The sequence below is a fragment of the Apus apus genome, chromosome 12 (genome assembly GCF_020740795.1).
Source record: "Apus apus isolate bApuApu2 chromosome 12, bApuApu2.pri.cur, whole genome shotgun sequence".
NCBI lineage: Eukaryota > Metazoa > Chordata > Aves > Apodiformes > Apodidae > Apus > Apus apus.
This window is the reverse complement of record NC_067293.1, coordinates 9,790,348-9,815,119: the sequence shown is the minus strand read 5'-3', so window position 1 is coordinate 9,815,119 and position 24,772 is coordinate 9,790,348. Positions and strand designations below refer to the sequence as shown.

The 24,772-nt window shown below is 42.4% G+C and overlaps 1 protein-coding gene across 5 annotated transcripts in view; it reads right to left on the bottom strand.

Annotated features, from left to right (window-relative positions):
• STAG2 (stromal antigen 2) overlaps positions 1 to 15,038 on the bottom strand; it is a 76,429-nt gene extending 61,391 nt beyond the window's left edge. For all 5 annotated transcript variants that reach the window (XM_051630048.1, XM_051630050.1, XM_051630047.1 and 2 more), the window contains exon 1: positions 14,838 to 15,038. The gene's annotated coding sequence lies outside the window, so the exon portion shown is untranslated. The remainder of the gene's footprint in view (positions 1 to 14,837) is intronic.
• Between the last annotated feature and the right edge of the window lie 9,734 nt (positions 15,039 to 24,772).

Below are 24,772 nucleotides of genomic sequence, written 5' to 3'. Positions count from 1 at the left end.
AAGGGGCATTTTTATAAATTATAAATCTGTGTTTTAAATTCACAGGCTGATTTTTCAGACTTTGCAGAATACAACACACTAGCCATTCACAGCTGATCAGCAGCATAGACAAAAGCCAACATAAGAGCAATTTTTGAAGTACAGTATGGGATCCTAGTAAAAATGTGCATAGCTACTTTGATTTTGGCGAGAACCTTACTGTAATTAAAAGACTAAAAGCCTTATGACTTTCTCATAATAGCTATATTTAATAAATAACAGTTAACAGAAAACTACCCTTTATAATGCCAGAACACAGACAGGAAAAACCTTAACTTTTCAGTACAGGTATACAGTATATAGTATTAAAATAACTTGCTACTTAAGACTAAGACTACATTTTAAGAAGCATGACAGAAAAATTACTTGACAGAAGCAAACTCAGACTGAACATGATTCTCATAGCATTATTTTTTATGAATATGCTATGGCTCCCCAGACTAGGAAGAAATAAACCATAATATAGCAGAAACAAAAACTAGCACAGAAAAGCTTGAAATAACACACAAAAAAAACTGAACTAAATGCCATTCTTTCCAGCAGTCAGCATCCTACAATGCACGGACCTCCTGAAGAGTAGCACTATACACTATTCATAACTATTTTTCTACACCATGCTAAGCCAGAAGGATAGAGTGACAAAAATGCTATGTTAATAAGATGATAAAGATTATTCTTAAACAAACTAGTTACAGCATTTCATTCTTTCGACATCAAAAAAGTAGGGGTTATAACTGGCTGTTACTGATTTATACTGACAGAAATTGGGCTCAAATGTTAAAGATTAGTTAATATTTGCAGAAGACTTTGAACATACAAAATGCGATGTAAGTAGCAAGTATTAAGTCTTCCCACACACTCATTCTGGCATGCCTCCAAGCAGGGAAGTCCCACAGAAACATTTCAACAGCAGTAAGGAGAAACGGAGAGATAAGGCAACTACAGCTACATTCACAACAGTACTTCTAAGTAGCACCTGCAAAACTGGGAAGAAGCAATGCCCACTAGCCATGCTCACTGCCTTCTACAAATCCAACACCAAAAAATTAACTCCAGATCCAGTGTGGCTTATATAAATGGATACTGAACAACATAAAAAATTTCTAAGACAAAGCTCCAAAAATTTTGTAAAGGTATGTTTCCCATTGTCTAGTATTTCTGACCAACTACAACTTCACATTGCAAAATCACAGCCTACACTGTAGCTGTCAGTTTGATTATTCACATAAAAGTGTATTTTCAACAAATCACAGCTTCTGCCTAGAGCAGAACACTTTCCCCAGATCTAAATTCTAAAATGGCGAGGAATTAAGCAATAAATTATGTAATAATTTCTGATCAACAGCCAAGTTCCTCCCCAATGCCTAAAGAAAGCCAGTATTTTCTTAGCTAAAGAAAAAAACAGGATTCCATGTTGGGGGGAAAAAAAAAAAAATAAAAAAATCACACTCTAAGTTTTCTTCAAAGATTGGAAGAAAGCAAAATGGTCTGAGCTGAGCTTAAGGTGAGGTAGAAAGGAGAGGCAGGCAATGTGTTCAGGCATTACTTGGCCTATTTCTTAATACCTCTGAAGGACAGCATTAGTATTTTATGAGATTAAAAAAGGTATGTCTGGTTTAATTACCAGGAACTCTCTGATGTCAGACCTGTAGCCTCAGTATGCCCTCAAAAACTCAGAAGCTAGGAGGGATATGAGTTGGGAGAGATGGGACTGAAGATGATCACATAGGATGGTCCATATTCTGTAAAAAGGCCAAATGTATAGAAGACCTCATGTATAGAACTGGCACTGCAGCTTCCACAAACCACAGAAAACTCAAGAGTGCAAAGGCTCATAATAAGATCTAACCACAACAAGCTGGTAAGCATCCAACTGAATGAGGAGGTCTAGCAGAGGTTTGACAACAGCAGCTGATTAACCATGCTAAGGCTGGAAGAAAACCTTGAAAGGGAGGAAACTTTTCTGTAACTGTTCCTTAGTCCTCTCTGCCCCTTCTGTCTCATTCCAAGTGAAACATGCACAACTTCTAACTAGAACAGACTGAAATCAAAGAAAAGCGTACATGATCTTCCTGCCTGCATAAATTAATGCAAATCAACAGCAGTCCTGGATTTCCTTGCAGACTCTAATTGATCTGTGACAGACATAATATTTCAGGGGGGAAAAATGGAGATCACTACAAAGATTAAATTATTACTTTTGGAACTGGCATGTTGCCCAAACATGTTGGGGTTTTGTTGTTGTTGTTTAAGATAAGATCAGGTAGAAAAGCAGCAGACAACAGCAGGAGTAAAGTTTTATTTTCCTGGTCCTGCAGTTACATAAAATACTGCCACTAATGTTGGACCAGGCAAGCAATACACCACTTCAGATACTGAAGTCCCTCTCAATTCTATATTCTCACTGGCCAAAAGCTCCTGTGTCCCTCTTCCATAAGCACCCACTTGACTCCAGAGAATCAACCCACAGAAAACTACTCTTCTTCCCAGTTTTGTTCCTTAAGCCTCTTGACCTATGGGGTTCAAATGGACAGAAGACACAGGCAAACAACAGAGACATGGGGTCAGGACATAAGAGGCCAGATAACTCCACTAGCAGCAGCTAGAAATTGAACTGATCTAGTTATACAGGGAGGCACATCTCCTCCTATGAACAGGTGACCTATCTGGTGGATGAGTGAAGAGCTATGGATATTGTGTATCTAGAATCTAGACTTCAGTAAAGCCTCTGACACCATCTTTCAACAGCATTATCTTAGAGAGGCTGGTGGCACACAGCATAGACAGGTGCACTCTTTGCCAGGTAAAAAACTAGCTGTATGGCCAGGCTCAGAGAGTTGTAGTGAACAGATTTAAATCCAGTTGGAGGCCAGTCACTAGTGGTGTTTGCCCTCCTGTTTTGGGGCCAGTACCTGGGGGTGCTGGTTGGCAGCCGACTTAACACGAGCCAGCAGTGTGCCCAGGAAGGCCAACAGCATCCTGGACTGCATTAGGAATAGTGTGGCCAGCAGGAGTAGAGAGGTAATCGTGCCCCTCTACTCAGAACTGGTGAGGCCACACCTCAAGTACTGTGTCCAGTTCTGGGCCCTTCACTTCAGGAAGGATGTAGAGTTGCTGGAGTGAGTCCAGAGAAGAAAGGTGAAAGGTCTGGAGAATAAGCCCTATGAGGAGAGGCTGAGGGAACTGGGATTGTTTAATTTAGAGAAGAGGAGGCTGAGGGGAGACCTTATTGCTCTCTACAACTACCTGAAAGAAGGTTGCGGGGAGGCGGCAGTTGGCCTCTTCCAACAGATGAATAGCAACAGGACCAGAGGAAATGGCCTGAAGTTGCACTAGGTGCGGTTTAGATTGGATATTAGAAAGAATTTCTTCATGAAGGAGTGATTAGACAGTGGAACAGGATGCCCAGGGAGGTGGTGGAGTCACCATCCCTGGAAGTACTAAAGAAACGAGATGTGGCACTTCAGGGCATGCTAGTGAGCATGGTGGGTTCTTTGTGGGTTGTATGTTGTTGTTGGTTTTGTGGAGAGTGTGGTTGTGGGTTTTTTTGAAACACACCTCCCTCACAACCTTCTCCTGGGAGGGACAGTTGAACTAGGCAATCTTAGAGGTCTTGTCCAACTGGCCATTCTGTGACCATCAGTAGCTTGAAGGAAGCAACTACGTAAGGAAAAAAGACTATGGAAGAGGGAGGAAACACTCTCTGTATGTGGAGTATGTTAAAAAATTACTTTCACTTACATAACTTCCAGTTACAGAACAGATGTCCTTCCACATCAGTTACTATTTTCTCCACCAACTACCTTTACAGTAAAAAAACTTGATTTTCAATGGATCACCAGCTTCATTTTTCTCCTACAGATCCCCCACAAGACTTTAAAGATTCATTTTTTCAATAAAACATTTAAGACAAACATTTGCACCTTCCACATCTAACAGAACAATGCTTTCCAAGATTACGGTTTTACATAAAAGCAGTTATACTCTAAGTAGCTAATAATGCAATGCCAACATACTCCATAACAAACAAAAAAAGTGAAGGTGACACAACTGGACACAGAACATACTTTTGAAGTGGTTCTAGAAATTATTACACTTTCCTATCTTCCTTGATATAATTCCCTTCATTCTGGTAATCCTAGTTCATTTTCTGGCACGCATAATTCTTTATATACAGTCAAATAGCCCTTACTGTAAAGAAACTAAAAAACTTCAGTAAGTTTTCTTAAATCCCCAAGCTACAAAGAATATGGACTCAATCTTACATCCAAAAGAACTATTAGAATTTTTCCACGCTTTTCTTCATTGGAGACAGGGGAAGACTAAATCCATTTGTAGAATTATGTAAGAATGTTTAAATCCCCTCTGTAAACAAAACTTCCCTAACCAGTTTTGAACACCAGGTACACTACCCAGTTTATACCCTCTTGGCACAAATGGGAAAGACCTTGAGAAATCAGTTTTACAGGTTATTAATGCATTTGAGGTTGAATACAAAGAATCTTAATGCTTGACCTACTGTACATGAAAAGCATGACTTTTTCTATTTTCTTCTATGAACAGTGTTTTTGAACTGAAAGTTTCTAAAAATTTTTTTGTCATCTGTACATCATACTGATGAATACAACCTGTACCTGGCCAACTGTTAAATTTTGTTCTTAGCAGTGATTACTGATGAGAGACACAAATACACATACCCAATTTTATTAACTTTCATAGAACTATCACATCACTAAACAAAAATTGAGCAGTATAACCAGAAAGACAATACAAAGCAGCAAGAGGAAGAAAATGCCTAGAGGCTGATTTTTCAGATTATTTTTCAGCTGCCAAGCCACAGGTCTTCTAGTTTACAAAATCCATTTAATTTCACAGTAGAGTAGTAATATAGCATGTACACACTGGTACATCAGCAATACTTTTTAATTCACAAACATTTAAACATTAAACAAATATCAATATAAATGCATCAGTTTTGAAAATACAGCTTATCAAACCAAGTTTACTGGAATACTAAGTCAACATGGAATACTGAAGACAAAAATGAAATCCAGCAGCACACACAAAAAACCCCAAACATTCCTCCATTAACACAGAAGTATTTGCTTTAATATACGATTTCTGTTGGGTAAATCCATATGCAAAAGCCAGCTTCACACTTTTTTTTGGCCCATTATTCATCAGGCAAGTAATGACAAACTTATGCCACAGATTCAAGATACTTGTGCAGCTTTCCTTTCTGGTTAACATAGCCTCAAATGAACTGTAGATTTCTAGAAATAATACTTATGAGAAAGAATAAAAACATCCCTGCTTAAGTATGAAAACTGCAAGAATAGTTTTAATTGGACAGGTAAACGCTTAGGAAAGGAAGCTTTATTTGCAAAGCCTCTGTCACAGACACAGCAGTCTAAGTTTGAAGGTGGACAGCAGGGGAAAAATAAGGAGAGCAAATGCAGCTAAGAGGAATAGGAAAGTAGCCACCTAAAAGTAGTTTCTGTTCCCATTCACTTCTCTCAAAAATTCTCCATAAAAACCACAATCAGCTCTAAACCAGGTCATTAGCTTCCTAAGCCTCCATCATCAAGGAACACTTAACAAATACATACTGGGGGCGGAGGGGCATGAGTCTTTATAGGAATTTAAGATTACTTTATGAGCTGAAATAAAATAGACTTTCTAATAAGAATAGCGTAATAGGTTGCCTGAGAGACTCTGGAAACTCCATTCTCTGAGATGCTCAAAACTTGGCTGGACAAATTCCCGAGCAACCTGGTCTAACTGGACAAGCTTTAAGCAGGAGGTTGGACTAGACCTCCAAGAGGGCCTCTCCCTCCTATGTAATTCTGTAACCTAGAACAGAAGTAATTTTTACATTGTGGCACCATTTGTAAGAAGCAACTGCCAATCTAAAATGCAAAGCTGTATTTTACGTGGTGTCAAAAGAAAGTATTTTGGAGACAGTTTTCGAACAGGTACACAAAGCAATGATAAAATTAAAGCAGTATGTGGCAGCACACCAAACTTGAACTTTCCTATAAGAACACAGTTTAAATCCAAAAATAGTACAAAATACCAACTTTTTAAATACTTGTGTTATTGATCTTAAATTATTTTAATATCAGTGTCTTTCCTTTTCAACTATATTTAAATTGTATTCTTTACCCTAAATGAAGATGCAATGAGCAACAATTCTATTTCATATTTGCCATAAGCATAGCACTGCCAGATGTAGACTGCACCCAACAGTCATTTTTGTTTGGAAAATTAAGTCTTTATCAAGTTTCCCCCGTTTTCTCCCTTTGAAAAAACATCATAATTAACGAGTTCTCTGTTTCTAAGAAAATCTAAAGTTAAACAAAAAATATTGCCAGTGGTCAGGACCAGCCTGTTAGTCAAATTAAATTAGTTGGCCACTATATCCATAACTATGAAAAAAATAAAAACCAACTTACTCCAAGGCTCATGCTAGATAAAAACATCTTCAAATTAAAAACTAGACACATACTAAGAAAATAAAAGCAACATGTAAGAAAATACAGATATTCAATATTCACACCCCTACTCCACACCACTTCTACTGAACACTTCCTGCTGGGAGATTACACTCTAACAAATAAAACCTGACAATTATATTACTTGCATATTATCTGCTTATTAAGACTTGGTATGGCCCAAATTTCCAAAGTCAATCCTTCTTAAGGGATGAACTGGGAGTTTCACTTAAAGAAATAACAGGTAATTGCATGAAAGGCAGAAAAGCCTGACCTTGAATAGCTTATTATTTTACTTGCAAGCTAAGTAAAAGTATTTTTTCCCAGATGACATGATGCAAGGAAGACACTATTTCATAAAACTTGGGCTGAAAAATCTACATTTAATAAAAAAACCAAAACAACAATTCAGCCATACCAGAAACTGCTACACTACCTCCAAATCAAAACTAATTTCTTTCTAGTTAAATCGCAGGTGTTAAGCAGTAAGAAAATAACTGCATGAAGACCTCTTTGATATGTGACTACAAGTACTACATCAACACATCTTCCCAGGAAGCAACAAACTGACAAGACCGAACACTAAACGATACCTGTCATGCACGGGGAGTGGGGTACTACTGAAGAAGGGATAAACTCAGGAGAAGCCTGCAGGTAAGGTTAGTTGTCCTGCAGATCAACCAAAGCCCCCTCACTCACTGGTCAGAAATTCGGCAGCTTTTCACCAAACCCTAGGAGCAACTTGAAGCAAATTTTGGAATGTAATACCATCTAAAGAAAACATGCATTCCTAAGGTTTGTTGTTTCTTTTTAAGTGGTCAGTAGTTTTGGAAATGTTTCTTAAATAAATTGACTGAAATGACAGGATATTTATTTTAATGACTTTGCTAAAAAAGCCCTGAAATTTGGATTCCAGCTATACTGCTAATCAATCTAGACCACTGCAGACACATGTATTACATACGTATTACATGGCAATATTGCACTATTTGAGACATTTTTCAAAATACAAGCAAAAATCACTGGCTTGTCCTATCAATCCTAAAACAATGGGAACAGATACAAGAATACTTTCTAGAAGCCACACAGAAGCACTTAAAAAAAAAAAAAATACTGCAGAAAAAATATATCTTCCATTGACTTCTAGTGCCATACAAGCCCCCTTGCTCTAATCCAGTGACTAACCTTTACTGAACCAAAGGCATAGAAAAGTAAAATGCACAAAGGGCTGTGTAAGGCCAGGGCTAGTAAGCCATCATATTCAGAGCCATAAGAAACTAAAAAATTCATCTATCAAAAAAAAAAAAAAAAAAAAAGGCAAAAGCAAAAAAAAACCAAACCCAACAGCCAGCACATGCAACACATGCTCTAATCTCTTAGATACTTGGTTTGGGATGTGTATAATGATTAACTTTATCACAGATCACAATCTACCCTCCAATATATGTGAATCTTCTTACATCTACTCACTCTTCTAATTTTATTATTTTTCAAGACTAAGCCCCCAGGAGGGGGAAGCTATAGCTACTTACACAATCAGAAGTTGTACAGAGGAGACAACAATAAAGCACGTACCTGGATAAGCAGCGCATACTTGGTTAAAGCAGTTACATAACAAGTAACTTAATTTCCCTCTAAAGTCACAGTAAGACAAGAGTTTACTGTATACAAATGTAGTCCTATACACCCTTCATCTCTAACTCAAATTGGAATAAAGAAATTTAAAATTAAACTATGCCTGTGTTCCTCCATGCAACTCTGGCCAGCAAAGGCTAGGAAAGACCTAACCGTCACAAGAGCCAAAGGGGCACCTTGGGAGATCAAATTTTCCCACATCCCTATCTCCAAAATTGGATGCCAGATCTCAGAACTATCAGATGAGGGAAAATGGTTCTGAGATGAAAGAAAAGAAACACCTCATTTGCCCTTTTTCTCTATCCAAGATCTCATGTATTAGAGATTTTCTTAGGAGTGCAAAGCTTGAAATTATTAAAAAGGGATAGAGTGTACTGTGAAATATTGCCATGGCACGACCCATCAAATTAAGGACTGTGGTCTATTCTTAGTGATTCTGGCCTTCAAATGGAAAGCAACAAGATAACACAGTTTTTGCATTAATACCTGAACAGCAAAATATCTTCCTTAAGACAGAACTCAGACAATAGCCACTCAAGCTTCCCAACTTGAGGAAGTCATCATTAGCCCTACATTTGTCTGTGGCGAGCTACATGAGGGCTACCTTAGGAAGTTTCCCTTTCTTTGTATTTACTCTCTTTAAAAACAAAACAAAACAAAACAAACAAACAGAAAAAAGAAAGCTTCACCAGATTCTTACAAACTGCAACATAAGAAAACAAAGAAAACAAATTCTTATTCAAACATACAATTAAACGTACATTTTTAATCTCCAACTCTCAAAATGTAAGTTTTCACCGTATTGCTCAAATAAACACGTGACCTCACTAAAAGTCATGTCACATTTCAGGACCCACCCTTAAACCACAAAGATACTCAACTTCTGGAAAGCAAATTTTTTACCTAATACAAAAAGTCAACTGAAGTCACTGGACTAACCTTCAAAAAAGCAATGAGTTCACAGAATAGTGGAGATTAACTGGTTTACTCCAGAAAGCAGTACTTTGGAGAAATGCCGGAGCAAGAGCTTCAGTTATGCTGATGTAATACTGCAAAAGTTACCAAAAGGTTCTTCCTCCCCCATCTCCCTTATCAAAGTAAAGCCCCAGCCCACCCTCCTCAGCCATGGAACTCCCAAAGGCCCCCTCCCAGCACCCTCCCGAGGTGCAACCCAAGACCATCTCACTGCCATCCACCCAGCAGAGCCAGACCATGCTTCAGGAACCCAAATATGAACAGACTATTGTGAGTAACCCGGCATGCAATGAACTCCTTCCTGGCAGGAAGGACTTTTAATACCTTAACACGGATGTTTAATCTGCCTGTAGCCCCATTTAGTTTCATCTATGTCAGCAGCCACCAGGACAGAAGGGTCAGGAGGTGCAAAGAGGACCAGTGCAGATCAAACCGCAGGACTGCCAGGGCCACTGACAGAAATGCTACAGGTCCATGAAGAATTCCCATTTTTACTTACCCTGTAACAGTTGAATCCTAACCAAGGCAGTAAGCCTGTATGTCCCATTTATGTTTTTGTGATTTGTATGAAACAGAGCTCTTTCCATTCCTCCACAGATCTGTCATGCATAAGCTTACTATTTTCAAACCTCAATCTTCAATTCACTGCTCACTCCAGTTTCCCAAGTACTAAGTTAGCACTTCATTCTCTCTTCTTCAGTCAATGATACTCATTAAAGGAAGCTGAAGTTTTCAGATGTGAATGTTTTAAGAGACACTGAGAAACTGAGCAGAGCTTATTTAAGAATATTAAACTGATATGTTGATGGCTGCTATCAATCACTCCTTTCCATCACAAGACAATTACTGAAGCAGATGAAGCTCTTGGAAATTCTAGCATCAAGCTGACAGAGACACAAATCTACAACACTCTTGTTCCGGTATGTTTTCTTAATTCCTCACACACAAATACAGAAGAAAAAAAAAATATATATACACCACACACCACCAAAATCCAACAGTACCATTTGGGAAATTCACACCTACAATATTCTCATAAGTTTTAAAACTAATCAGAGAAGAAATGGTCACACTGTAGGCAGAACTCACACCAAGTTCAAAGACTCATTTGACAAAACACAGCATTCCATTAGGACAACCAAGAAGCATAAGTAACCAGCAGAAATATTTGTTTACTTTTGGAGATTAATTTGGTGAAATCAAGCAAAAAAAGTGTTTAGGTTTCTGTAAAACATACACCCCGTTTATGCTGGCATGCAAGTTCCAGACAACCTTATCTCTCCTATACTTGCCTGCAGCAAAACAACTGAGACAGTAACACAAATGAAAATTATAAATGAGGACTCTCAAATCATTCTAAATTTGAACCATAAGTGACAAAGAGCAATCTAATTTTAAAAGTTCATAATGCCCTGATGCACTAGCATTATTTCATTATTTGACTAAGTCTAATGTAGTTGCTCCCACCAAGGGTACCCACTTTCAAGTGGTCTGTTGCCAGCAGCTATTTTCTACAGGAGACTGTAGCAGCATGTAATATTCAAGAGAAGCTGTCTACATTACTTTTTAAAAAAATAAGTCAGTTGCTGTTGATAAGTTATACTAAAAAAAAACCTGAAGAGAGCTTACAATTCTATTTACACTCCTTCAAATGGAAATTATTTCATTCCACACATCCATGCCTTTAAAGACTTAAACATGTAAAACTGGAATGCAATATATTTAGAGAATTTGAGTTCTATTAACTGCCAGCTAATTGAATACTCCTATTTTAAAAACTGAATGCTCTTCAGGTAGCACACTGCATTTTTAAGATAAATATTTTAATAAGCTATAAACCTACCAATTTTTACCATCTCACATAACTCAATTTTAAAAAAAATATATTAAAACACCATTAATTTGGACAAAATTACTCAAATAAGTAATTTCAGCTATTGGCTACAAAACATCAAGACTCTAAAAAAAAAAAGATCTGTACATAAATTTTAACTAGTCTTCTTGAATACAAGTTTAATGAACCCTTACACTGTTTATTGACTTTATACAGGATTATCTTCTTGAAACTGTAAATGGATAAAAAAAGCTCCAAAAATATAACTCTGGCCCAACTACATAACTTAGGAGATATCTGAGTGCCAGGTAGTTTCATAGGAAAATTAAAGTCTCCCCCATTCCCCAGTTCCATGCCTAAATTTTTTTTTGTTGGAATTTAAACTTATACAACTGCCAACCTTCAAGTTTACTACTTAAAGTTATTGCATTGTATTTGTGCTATACAATTGTAACAACAGCAACAAAAATCCACTGATTTCCCTCACAGGTTGCATAAAACCCACCTGCAGACACCATAAAAACTCCTTTTACTACAAAGGGCTCACACAAGCCCCATTGGTTACAGAGGAAGATCTATCCATTATAAACAGGAATTATTATTTTTCTCTTTTGTAGAACTTTAAAGTTTTCTTAGTCTTTGTTTAATTACTCAGAATGGTACGGGGATTCCACCCCATTAACCTCCAGTGCTGAAAGCAGCAAAACGAAGATGGTTTATGCTAACAGCATGGTGGCTGTCTTCTCACACTCCATTTTATTTTGTAATGAAACTGTTAATCACCCTTTTAAGGGAAAAGAAAGTGCTGCCCAGCAAAGAACTCCACACAAGACTTGTGGCATTGTAATTCTGCAACTGATCCCGATACCAAGATTTGGGGATAATGATACAGTAATACCAATAAGCCAGAGATTAATGTATGTTAATTGCACAATCACCGGTGCTAATGGCGGTACCTGAATACAACCAATCGGTCCGCACACGAGTATTTTCTAAGTTCTGGACAGCTCAATACCAAATAAACACTCCAGAAATAATAATAAATACATTAATGTACAATGGATTTAGGAAAATATGCTAGAAGGGGGAGAAGTTGTTTCAAATGGCGAAACATTATAAAAGAGGACGAAGTCGTGAACCGTAAATTGAGACTGAACTGCCAAGAATAAGCAGTGAGCCCTACGCTTTGGAGAACATCTTACTAGGAAACGCTAAGAACTTCAGTTTCTGGTCATTTGAAACAGAACTGAACTCTCAGACAGCATAGAAAGGGTCGTACAACGGCTCCGAGGGAAACGATCCAAAAGGCGTTTTCCTCCCCTTCCACTTCAACAAAACAGAACTGAGAGGACGTGGAAGCAGTTTACACGAGGTGACCTTTGCGCTGCCGCCAGCTCTGCAACAGCCGCGCTCCCAACGCACCTCGGGCAGCGCAGGCTGCGAAAGCCCCGGCTGCTCTGACGGAAAGAGCTCCCCGCCGGGAGCGCGCCGGCCGGGCCCGCCCGGGCCGCCCGCCCCAGCCGCGGGAGGAAGCCACCGCCTCCCGCGCGGGCGCTGGCCAATGGGCGGCGGCGGGCGGGAGCGGCGGCGGCGGAGCAGGCCCCGGCGGGGCCGCGTGTGACGCACTTCGGTAAAGCCGCCGCCCGCCCGCCCCCGGCACGGAGCGCGGCTCTGACACGGCGCCTCCTCGCCCCACCGAGGGACACGGCGGCGCGGCGCGGCGCAGCGGCGGCCGGCGCGGGTTACCTCCGGGCACTCCTGCGGCGGCCGGCCGGGACGCGCGCTGCTCCCGGGGGAAAACGCGGGGTCACGCCGGCGGATAAGGCGCCTGATGAGACCGGACACGCCAGGGTGTGGCTCCGGGGAGCACACGGGAAGAGAGAGGGGGATAGGCGGGAGGCAGAAGTCTTACCCGCGCTGCCAGAAAGTAATTAAAAAAAAAAGGAGCCAACACACGGCAACTAGAGCAGAGGACTGGGCGGTTATTTAAAGTTTGTGTTAACTCCAAACACCGCATCCCGTGGGAAGACAAGAGCAAGAGCCGAGCCAGGGCAATATCATAAATAAATAAAAAGCAGCGAAAGAGGCAGCCGAGCACCTTCATTCCCCGTTCTCGGTGGTGAGAAGGAAAGAAAATAAATGAATTTAAAGATAAAATTAAAAAAAAAAAAGGTCGGTCGGTCCCGGATTTCCACGGGACAGACGGATGACCCAAGGCTGCCAGCAGCACGGGCAGGAATGGAGGCAGGGGCAGCGGTGCAGGCACCCAGAGAGAGCCCGGGCACCGGGGATGCGCTCGGGCTGGGAGAGGAACCCCGAAAAACACGACCGCCCAGCCCAGCCATCTGCTGCCGCTCTCCTCACTCCCCTGTCCCTCCAAAATCCTCACCACAGCAACAATTGCATATATACATATATATATATATGCTTTTTGTTTTTTTAATCAGTGTAGAGAAAATAAGCGCCCAGAAAAATAAGAGAAACACCAGGAAAGCTCTCGCTTCCTACCTGGGCAGGGTTCAGCTCAGTTCAGTGCGTGCCGAGGAGGAGGGGGCAGAGAAGCACTATCTAAAACAAAAGTGGCGCCAAAACCCCCCAGTAAGAAGCATTCTTCCTCCTCCTCCTCCTCCTCTCCCGCCCTCCCCCACGAGGGTCAGCGAGAGCCCAGCGGGGTTCCTACAACACGCGGCTCCCGGCATCGGGCGCCCCGGCACAAGTTGGCAAGCGCCCTTTCTTTACAAAAAAATAAAAAAATAAAAAATAAAGCAAGCCGAACGGAAACTGCCACAACTCTTCCTCTTAGCGGGCAGGCGCCGAAGGGCTTGCCCAAAGTCACTCGTAGGGGAAAACTCGCCCCACAAAGGCCTTCCCCGAGCTTGGCGCCAGGGGGTGAAGGGGGGTCGCCAACTCTTTTGGAGGAGATAGCGGCGCGGGGGGGAAGGGAGGGGGAAGGAAGGCACAGGTCAGTCCCCACGTCCTCACTTGGGCCGAGGGAACTCGCCCTCCCAGCCCTCCAGCCCAGTCCTTCGGGAAGAGACGGCCAGAGTTGCCCCAGCTCGTCCGAGGCGGGGCAGAGAGACGAAGCGAGATCCCGATGGCGCTTCCCTCCGCGAGGAAGCGGCCGGGAACGGGCTGGCAGTAAGAGCACAGCTGCTGAACGGCGGGAAGGAGGGAGAGCGCTGTCAAGGGTGGGAGTCCCCTCTCCCCGACCTCCTCCGACACTCCACCCCGGGCCACCGGCAGCCGCCCCACCATTTTCTCCTGCGCGCCGCGCGGCCCAGCGCTCCCCCCCTCCCCCCGCCCGAGCGCGGCCCGCTCCGTCCGCAGCGGCTCTGACCCCCCTTCCTCTCTCTCCCCACCCCCCGAGCGGCCCGGCCCGGCTTGCCCACACACACACAATGCCCGAGTCCTCCATCTTGCCAGCAGCCCCTGCTCGGCTCGGGAGAAGGGGGGAGGAGGAGAAGGTGGTTCTCCATTTTAGCTCGCCGAGCACTGGGCCCAGCCTGCCAGCGGCCGGCTCTGGGGAGGAGGAAACGGGGCTCCAAGCGGGCAGCGGGGGCCGCTTTCGGCGCCCTCTCGCTCTCTCACTCGCGCTGCCGCTCGCGTCCCCCCTCCCCGCCGAGGCGCGCTGGGAAGGGGGGGTGGGGAAGCGGGGGGCTGGAGTGTTTTCGCGGCTCGGCCCCGCCGTCCTCCATCTTGGCTGCGCGGAGTCCCTGTGGCCAGCCGGCCTAGCGCCCCGCGCCGTCCCCGCAGGCCCGGGGACCGCGGGCCCTGTCCCGGCCTCTCTCCGCAGCCACGCACCCTGATCCTGAGTCTCCCCTCCAAACTTCCAGAAGCTTCGCCGCCATTTTCTAACTTACCTTGCCCAGTGTCGGCGTAGGCAGAGAGCAGGCCCAGGCTCGTAGCTTCGGTCCTATATCCCCGTCCCGGCTGCCGGTTGCGCGTCCGGTCCGACCCGGCCCGAAGACTTGGCCGCGGAGGGGGGGCTGGGGAGGGCGCGGGGCGCGGGCAGGTTATTTAATTTGGCGGCGGCGCTGGGGATTGTTTGGGGTGTTCGCTGCTCGGCGGCTCGCGAGCGAATGGAGGGCGCAGGCGCCACCTGGCGGCCACCGCGCGAGGCCCGCTCTCCTGGGCGTGGGGCGACACCTGCCGGCCGCCCGCGGCGGCGCCGCGCCGAGCGGGGTAAACAAGGTGCGGCGCATGCGCGCGCCGCCCGGCCGCTCCCCTGCCGGCTCGCGAGCGCGGGGCGCGGCGGCTCCGGGCGGGGGGCGCGGGGGCGGGAGCGGGACCGGGAGCGCGAGCGCGGCCCCTGAGGTGGAGCGAGGCGAGGCGGGGGCACCCGGCGGCCTCCCGGGAGGCGTGGGCCCGGCCTCCTCCGTGCGCGGCCGGCTCAGCTGCTGGCTGCATTCTCGGGACAGGATCGGGTAACCGAGAGGCGAGGACGGCCTAAAAAGGAGAGCTGAGCTGGAGGGCAGCCGGGGGGACGCGCCTGGCCTCGTCCCGGCACACACCAGCGCGGGCCTGGCGTCCGGTCCCCTCGCAGCACAGAAGTAATTGGAAAGTAATTGTTCAGCGGAGTTCAGTCGTTCTAGAAATAACCCGTTAAGCGCTTGCCGTGTCTCCTCGCTAGCCAGTGCCCCCGGCTGCCGGGGGGCAGGAGCGGGGGCAGGAGCGACCAGCGGGACACGCGGTGGGGCTGCCGCCTCCCTGGGCAGCGTCCTGGGCAGTGCCAATCCCCCCCCGCTGCCTTTTGGAAGCCACCCGCAGCTGATCCGCCCTGTCTTCGGTCATTTTGCTCTCAGGAAGCAAAGCCTTCCTCAAGGGAGTCTATGGTTTTGAAGATAAATTTACAGTTGCCCACATGGACGCAGGATGCCTTATCTTGGGAACTCCAAACTTGCCTGGCAATACAAACAGAAGCAATATTGGGTGGCACTCGTGGTGTTTCTTGTGGTTTGGAACATTCTCTTGAAACGTTTGCTGCTTCTGCCCATCGCTCTGTGCATTCCCAGTTTAAATTGGCATTTGCTTCTAGGCTCTGACTGCAATTCCTTTTTAATCCCTGCATGAAGATTCGTATGAACCTGAAATGATCACATAGAAGCAGTATAGAATACTTAAAAGTAACCAGATACAAAAACTGTGATGCTTATTTTTGTAAACACGCAATTCAGGAGTTCCTTCCACGTTTTTTTTCTCTGTTGTGTAATGCTAAGTACATTACTCATGCTGGGTAGTTGCACGTAAGCTTATAGTTAGATTAGTCAGCTCAAGAATAGTTTTGTCCTGGCAATTAGTTTCTAATCATCCTCTTGTGTTCATCTACTTTTAGTTTCGGGGATAGGGTTAGCATAACTAAGCAGGCGCTAAGCCGAGTTCCGCAGCTCACCTGCCTAACAAAGGAAGGACACTTAAGAGAAGAGTACCCATCGGTGCTAGTTTTTTTCAAAACTAAGACGAGACATCGAAGAGCAAATGACACTTAGAATGGAAACTGATCAGATAAGGAATGTTTAAGGTAAAAAAACAGTGTAATATGAGTTGATGTCACCCAGCAATTCTATATACAATCTTTGTCAGTTGGTACATGACACATTTATATATTCTAAAGCTTGAATACGTTTCAGAATGTTTTTTCACCTCCTGTCAGGGTTTGGGAAAACATGAGAAAATTAGGAGAAAGATTCCCTTTTAGAGAACACTTAATATCCTGAATGCCTAGTCACAGAACTGTGTGCAGGGTTTCACTTACAGCTACAGATGCTGATCTTTAGTGGGAATCTGTGAATGTATGTCTGGAAATTTTAGAAGAATTGTAAAGAAAAGACAATATGGTTAAAAAAAAAATTAAAAAATAAAACCCCCAAACCTCAACATTTTAAACTTACCCATAATTTATATGATTGTTAAATTACACATAGATTTCAAGGAGCTGGATTCATTTGTGTCTTCCCCATACAAAGTCAGCTTCTGACAGCTGCCAGGTAGACAACTTCTCCATTAAAATAAACTACGCACTTCCAAAACTAACATTTTGCCTGCACATGCAATTCCAGTAATGTATCCTCTGTGACAACAGCGTTACTCAAATCCAAAACTTTGTAAGATTATAGCAGTCTACGGCAGGAGCTGGCAGAGGCACAACACTGAGGCAGCTTCAGAGTCAGCTGTGTGTAAAATCCACACGTTAGCTTGTGCATCAGGTATTTGGTCAGTTCCGAAAACCGTGTAGTTCACACTTGACTTCCTACCTGAGTTTTTTTCGGTGAATGTGTTTAACAGAAGAAAACGTGACATAGTTTTTACGGTGTGTTTTTGAAGGAGTGTGCAGGAGTTGACAATACCATGGCAGAGTTCAGCTGACTCAGACCTTGGAAGCCCAGATTTCTAAGAGTTTTGGGTGCTTTTTTAAACTTGTGATAACAAAACATGGAAACATGCTGGAGACCAGAGCCCAGGTGCAGTGGCATATTACGAACGGTTGGTCTCAGCCTGCCTAAGAGGATTTTGCACTCTCCAGTTAATTTCCTCCCTCCCAGTTGTTCCATTCAGCTGTTTGCCTGGCTGCTGTCTCGGCAGAACTGTTGCCTCATCAGAGAATGGGGGAGGGCCATTTGTTTCCTAAGGGACTGGTTGCTTTTTTTGTTGTTTTAGGGTTTGTTTGGTTGGTTTTGGTTTTGTGTTGTGTTTTGTTGTTTTTTTCTTTCCGAACCACATAATTTCTTGGTGCTTTTTAGAGCACAACTACATAAGCAATTCCATCAGCACAACTGAAGGCACCGAGTGCTGCTGTAGAGGCCAGGAATGTTTCTGCTCTGCTTCAGTGACAGGAAGATAGGAATTTCTTAAGCTAGCTGTGGCCTGGGAGGATTCCTAACACAGCACCACATGTAGATCATGCTAATAACCATGATAAACCAGTTTATATAGCACAAGGAGCAAACTCAACAATTCCTCAAACAGTGAGGAGAATATAGGGGGCAGAAAAGTGGAACAAGTTCCTAACTGTTGCATTTGCTGTCTTTATGAGGGACACAGCTGGCTTGCTGAAGAGCCTAACTACAGCATTTGCTCCATGAACTGATCATGCTTCTGGGACTGAGCCTTCCACTCGGTACAAACAGGGAAGAAAAGATGAAAGGCAGTTCCTTTGCTAGCACACCACTTCTTTCTAAGCTAACAATTCCAGAATGGGCTTCTGTCATCTGTTCAGACTTTGTGAAGAAATCAAAGAATATCCTAATGTTTCTAAACAGTTTTAGCACTCTTAGCATCCTTTCCAATAATATGAAGAAAAAAAAAAAAGAAAAAAAAAAGAAAAAAATAAGTATTATCCAGGCATGATAAGGGAATACAGATATTTTAAATTCTGACCTCCCTAGAATAGATTTGTATCTTATAGAAAATAACTTGTGTGGAAAAATGTAAGAGAAAGGTATTGTGTGGGACTGTTACCCTTCTCATAACAGCTACACTTCATACAGCTTCAAAGTCTACTATTTCTGATATCGAGCCCAATTCAGAGATGATTTGACAAAGACTTTGCAGCAGTGACTTTTACTGCTTGTTCCAAAAAGAGCTCTTGATCAGTCACCCAGTTAAGAAACTGAGCAAGGAGAGAGAAGCTACCAATTCAGTGTGTGAATGAAGGGCCAGGGGTTCACTTCTAGAGATCAGAATAAACTCAAGCTGCCAGATGGCTTGATTCATTCTTCCAGGCAGGAGATTCATGCTCATGCTGCTTCCTTTTCTTTGACAGTAGCGGAATAGGAACCCCTTCTGCAGTTCTGTTTCCTCTTTTCTAATAAATAAATAATAAAAAAAAAAAGCAGCACCACAATCCTTTACCATTCCTCTTATTGTTTAAAGGTATTTGCTTCTGAGCATTGGAAAAAAAACCAGAATTTATGTACTGGGTTCATTACAAGGTGAGGTGGTGACCTTGATGGCCTGTATTAAATAAGCTACGGCCATATTTTTATCTGTTTAGTTGGGCACAGATGGGAAAAGCAATCTTCCTGGTCAGATTTTGTTTCCCAGATTTTTGAAACTGGCTTAGTCACTCTAGGGAAATCTGCTCTAAATCCTTTTGGAGATGAGCTATTATATAAGAAACAAAAATAAAGACCAAAAAATGGGTTACTTTCCCATAATTTGCAGGAGAGAGATTGCATATCTGTATCTCCTTAGGCCTTTCCCTGTCCTATGGATAATTTCTTTCTTTTGTAATTTACATACATCTCCCTTGTATCCCCCTATTTCTCACCAGCTATTTCCAGGACACCTAAATCAAGTCTACATTTTCTTTCATTCAGTAAGTTTCTGCCTACCATGTTCTCAGACCTGTAAAGAAGCACAGAATAACAACTTGTGAAGTCTTAATTTCCTCTTCACTATCACTCTAGAAATGAATAGAACCTCATTAAGTCACAAATGCTTTACTGCTAGTTGCATTGTCAGCAGATTTACTCAGTCATCTGTGCCACTTGCTACCTGAAGCCCAGCACTCATTCCCCTGTTTGAGGTGAGGTGCTCTTGCTGTAAGTCGTTGAGGTAAAAATCCCTCAGCCATGTTTTTCAGTTTTCATCACCAAACCATGCAACGGCCACACCAGTTCTTGGTAGGAAATAATGAAAAAACCCTTCTCCTAGCTTCAGTCAAGAGAAGTTGCTTTCACTTGAGGCATCACCTTAGGAACAGGAAAGAGGGAGTGTTACCATTCCAGCTATCTTTCTTGGATATGGAACATGAACTGCTCCAGTTTTCACATGTAGGGAGGTTTTGGGAGACATGACCTAGACACTCTTGTAACTAAGTCCAGGCAGAGGGATCATGAATTAAGGGCCGTTTTATGAGTCAGGCACCATGAGAGCATCAGTGACAAAGTGTGCGGTAGAAGCACAGGAACCAGAGAAACATGTTTCAAATTGAGTAAACTAGGTAAGTAGCAGAGCAGGAAAGAACAGACTGTATGACAGTAAAAAGGCTGGGGTGAGAAGCAAGCAAGAACTGAAATAGGGTCAAGTGAGCCAAAAACAACTAGCACGGAGCAAGGGAAGCAGCTTTAGCCAAGTGACAACTAAAAAACAAGTGAAACTACATTATATTCTTTATCTGCAGGGCAACCGTCCCATCAAGAGCAGTAAGCTGGTCACATATCCTAGGGCCTGCAGCCCCCCAAGACTCTGACATGGGGCCAGGGGGTTACCTGAAAAGGGGGACGAGGGAGGCGGGCTTGTGGTTAGATGCAGTTGCAGTGGAACTGGGACAGAAACGTTGTTATGCAGTTCAACCTCTGCCTGAGATTACAAAGCAAAACAATTATGAACAACAAAGTCAAATGCATGTATTTTTAAGCTTTGAAGAAAATCCTTCATCAAATGACTGGAACAGCTCTCCCCTCTATTTGCAGGCAAACACCAGGTTTGGATTATGACAGTGGATTGGTTTATCTTGGTCTTTTCCCTATAAACTACCAAGGTTAGAACTTATAGGGGTTAATGTGAGAGTACATGCAATGGGGGGGTGGTTACGTCCATGACATAAAGTCAAGGAACAGATTACTCTTTTAGATTATAATCTTGCATGGTTTTCTGGGGTTGACCAAACCACATTACCAAGATCCTACATATATCCCTAACATGTTTCCTTTGGTTTAGATTTCAGAATCAACCAACTTTAAGGTTTCCTTCAGACAGTGCTTCTTGCAAGTCCTGTCTCCTCCTAGCCCTGTCTGGGGCTCACGGCCATTCTTGCTCTCTGGACTCTCTGACAGAGTGGAAGGTGGAAGCAAAGCAAGGTGTCATCTTGTCATTAGTGGTGATTTAGATTTTTTGTGAGTGGCACAATGCATAACAAGTAGCAAGAAACACAACAGTTTCTGACATCTTGGTGGCTTGCACAGATGTTCAAAACCGTTAAGATAAAAATACTTCTTTTAGACTGTAACTTCCTTTAGCATGATTCTAGAAGCCTCAGTGCCAGCAGCTGTGACCAAAGTGTTTCTCCTCCATGGCAAAGAGCATTCCTGTAACTTTGTTATAAAGTTCTAAGAGGGCTAAATTTTGATGCAGAGAGGAGTCAAATTAGTGTTACTTTTGGTACATTCTACTTTGCGAAACACCAAAAGAGACATTTGAAGCAACAGTCATTTTTCAGGTGGCTTGTACCCTACCAAGAGAGTTCCCGTACTGACTCCAGGAACATCACACAGGTTTGTTATAAAGGGAGGAGAGATAAAGTCAATCCTAGACTCTGAAGCCTCACTTTGTAAAAGCTTGTATTTAGAAGATTAACTATTTGGCTCAAGTGATGACTCACACGGAAAACTAAGTAATATATGAGAAATTGTGTCAGGAGTTTTACAGCAAGATCTCACATTTTAGGTTAAAAAGACATGGCTAAATTTAAATGCTCCCTGTCTCAATAATTTCTAGAAGTTAGATTAATTCACTCTCCAAAATTTGCAAGTGACCATATGCTTTTCTACTAAGCTGTTTTTTGGCAATTATTATAAGGATTCTTCTAGATGTTTTCACAGTGGGAGTCTGCAACAGTGTTTTTCATTTTTTCAAGCTAACAGGAAAAACCCTAATTCAAGCATCTTTCCAGTACATTTCCAACAGGTCTAACATTTTATCGCAACCATCATCAATAGCAGTCCAGGTTATAAAACTGTGAATTCACAATTATCCAAAGGCAACCAAGTATTTTTCACCTATCTTGAAATACTACATATTCACAATGTAATTAATACCATTTCCCCCCAGATTTTCCTTGAGATTTATCCAACCGATTTATAACTGAACATACACTGTCTTCTTTCCTGTCCAAGGAAGAAGTTCTTTTGTTAAGTTGGTCACAGAGCCACATTCTCTGATTTAATGCTCCCAGTAACTTACTCTAACACTAATGTCAGTATTGCTTAATAGGAATTCCTGGTTAAGAAAAAACTAAAGATAAAATCTGAATTTCAGCAAGGGCTCATTATCATCACTGGTAATTTGCCTCCTCACAGAAAGCCACATTATAATTACAACACACTAATTGCTGTACAGCAGCATCAGTACATCTCCTGAAGCAATGTGACACAGTGACATCTGCAAAGATGGCAAGATTCTTTCAACAACCTGTATCAGTGTGAAGGCATGGCAGGGTCATGGGGGAGGAAAGATTTTTCTTGATCAAATTTCCAGTTAACTCAGAACTTGCACATCTAAAACTCACAAAAGAATAGCAAGAGGGACAGTATTTACTCATACTTCAGTTCCATGAGGAATGAAGGTGATCCCACTAGACTGGCTAATCTCATGTGATGATATAGAAAAAACGACCATCCTCTTCACAGAGCAGGTCCAAGGGCTAAAGCTGGTCCCTCCCTTCTGCTTAAGACAGGCCATGGAAAGCCTCTGGGGCAGCAGTGGAAGTGCTCCTCTAGCCCCCTCTACAGCATCTATCTAGCCTTCCTGCTGACAGGAGCCAGCTGTGTACGAAGCAGAGGGTAAAAAAGAACCCCATGTAACAAGTCACTGTCTGCACACGTAGTGCCACAGAGTAACACTGCAAAACCCAGCACAATCTCCAACTCCGCTGGGTGAAGAGCCAACCTTCCCTTCAGGCTTGCACATCATATGCTAGAACTTGCACGACTTGAAAGGCAGAACATTCTCTTCTGAGTAGTTACTAAATACTGTGGCAGCAAATATCACCACTTGTAACATTTAATCCTAGTATAAAACACTGCACAGGAACATGGCAACCAAGTGTCTGCATTAACCTCCCACGACTTATAATGAAATTCTAACAACCCATTGAATTTAAATTTTTGTTAATTTCAATAAAAACAAGCATAAATGCTCAACTTTTTAAAACCCATGTCCTAGGCCAATAAAAATGCTTTAAAAACTTTGACAAACTATTTGTCCTGGAGCTTCAAGCTGCACATACAGCTAACAAAAGTAAACACAGAAGCATTGCAGTCAAAACTAATCAGGCAATATTAAAATAAGTGTTTGAATACTCCTATTAAAAAAAAACAAAAACAAAACACCACTACTCTATCATAATTTAAAATCTTTCTCTTGTTCTGTGAGCTTCAGATCAAGCCCTAAAACGAATTTTAAGTATGGACAGCCAAGTATCTGTAGAGATACCAGCTGCAGCAATCAGTAAAGTCAGTATTATGTTTCAAGCCAGTAAGAAATAGCTAAATGCATAACAAGAAGATTGGATCAATGGGTTTTCCTTATTTGATCCTTCTGTTCCTAAATTAGGTTTGCAATTTCCATGTTTTCTAAACAAAACAGTTCCAGAACACATTATTAAAAACCCTTGTGAATCTCCCTCATATCTAAAACAGCAAATAGTTCTGTTGTTGCAAGTAAAATGAAAAGTAGGAAAGATTTTACATAGAAGGTACTAAAAGAAAGTTATTGAATACTGATAATTGAATATATTCCACAGCTCTTAATTCCAGGTAACTATAAAAATCAACTCCTGAGAAATGTTTGTCCTGCTTCTAACCTCCTTTTCAAAGCAACTGTGCCTCTATCCCCTTTACTTGCATCCTCCATTTCTATCTCTTTGAACACTCACTATCAGTACCCATGGAATTTCTTCTGTTTCTTAAAGATACTAAAAGTCAAAGTAATTTGAAAAAATATCATCCTAATTCAAACTGTCAAGAGTTGATGACTATGCTAATTATTTTTTCACATTTAGTCTGAATAGAACTCTGATTATAGTTTTTTAAAAACCTAAACCGACAGAGCAGTTATTTTGTGGTCTTGCTAACAAGCTTTTAACCCTTTAATGTTCCCGATTAAAATTTTAATTTGTATTATAGATGTATAATTATAGCTGCATCTTTTATAACATTTATTTAAAAGTTGCAGTAAGGGATACAGCACACCTTCTAAAAGTTAACAAGCTTGAACATAAAGCATTTATGGTATTTACTTGCATAACATTTGGGCAACATGTTCACCCTCCCCTTCAGTTTAAAGGTACAATTTGTGACCTACTTCCAGGCTTTCCTCGAACAGTTTACACACTAACATCCAAAATCATCTCCTTACTAGGATTTAGTTTTGTAATAGTTCTAAGTAAAATTTCGTCAAACTCTTTCCCAGGCAGGGCTTTGTTGAGCCACATGCCAAGTTCTGCAGCCTGTAAGTTGGATCCAGCTCATCCAGACAGTCTCCCTCACATGACTTTGGTCAAGGTTAGGTAACAAACCATCTGCTTCAGCAAGTTACCAGAACACGGTTTGCGACACAAACCAAACAAGGTAATTCAGGCAAGATACACGAGCACACAGGCCAACATCCCCCCGCCCCTGCCTTTAATTTCCCTTGAAAAGTACAGAACCCCCTTGTAAATGAAAATGGGAGCTAGAAACAAGGCAGTCAGAATTGCCAGTCCATACCTGTCCCGGAAAATCCCCATCTGCGTGGGTGATGTGAAACACTACACTTTTCACAAAGGCACAAAAAGTCAAAATACAACCATTCTGTGCTGAACTCTTTATGAATTTCTACTCATCACGTACTCCTAAGAACCAAATTATAATTTATTACAAAAAAAATAGTAAAATTAACATACTGTAATTTTATAATTAGTGAACTTTTTATTTATACAAACAATTAATTTTATTTCCTCTCCAATGAAAGTGTATTTGTTATCCTTAGTAACAGTCAGGTTAAATTAGTAACAGTTGACTTACAAAACAAAAATCCACCAGAAAGGAACCTTCTGTTACGACTTTTTTTTTGAATGTAGACTGAAACACACTGA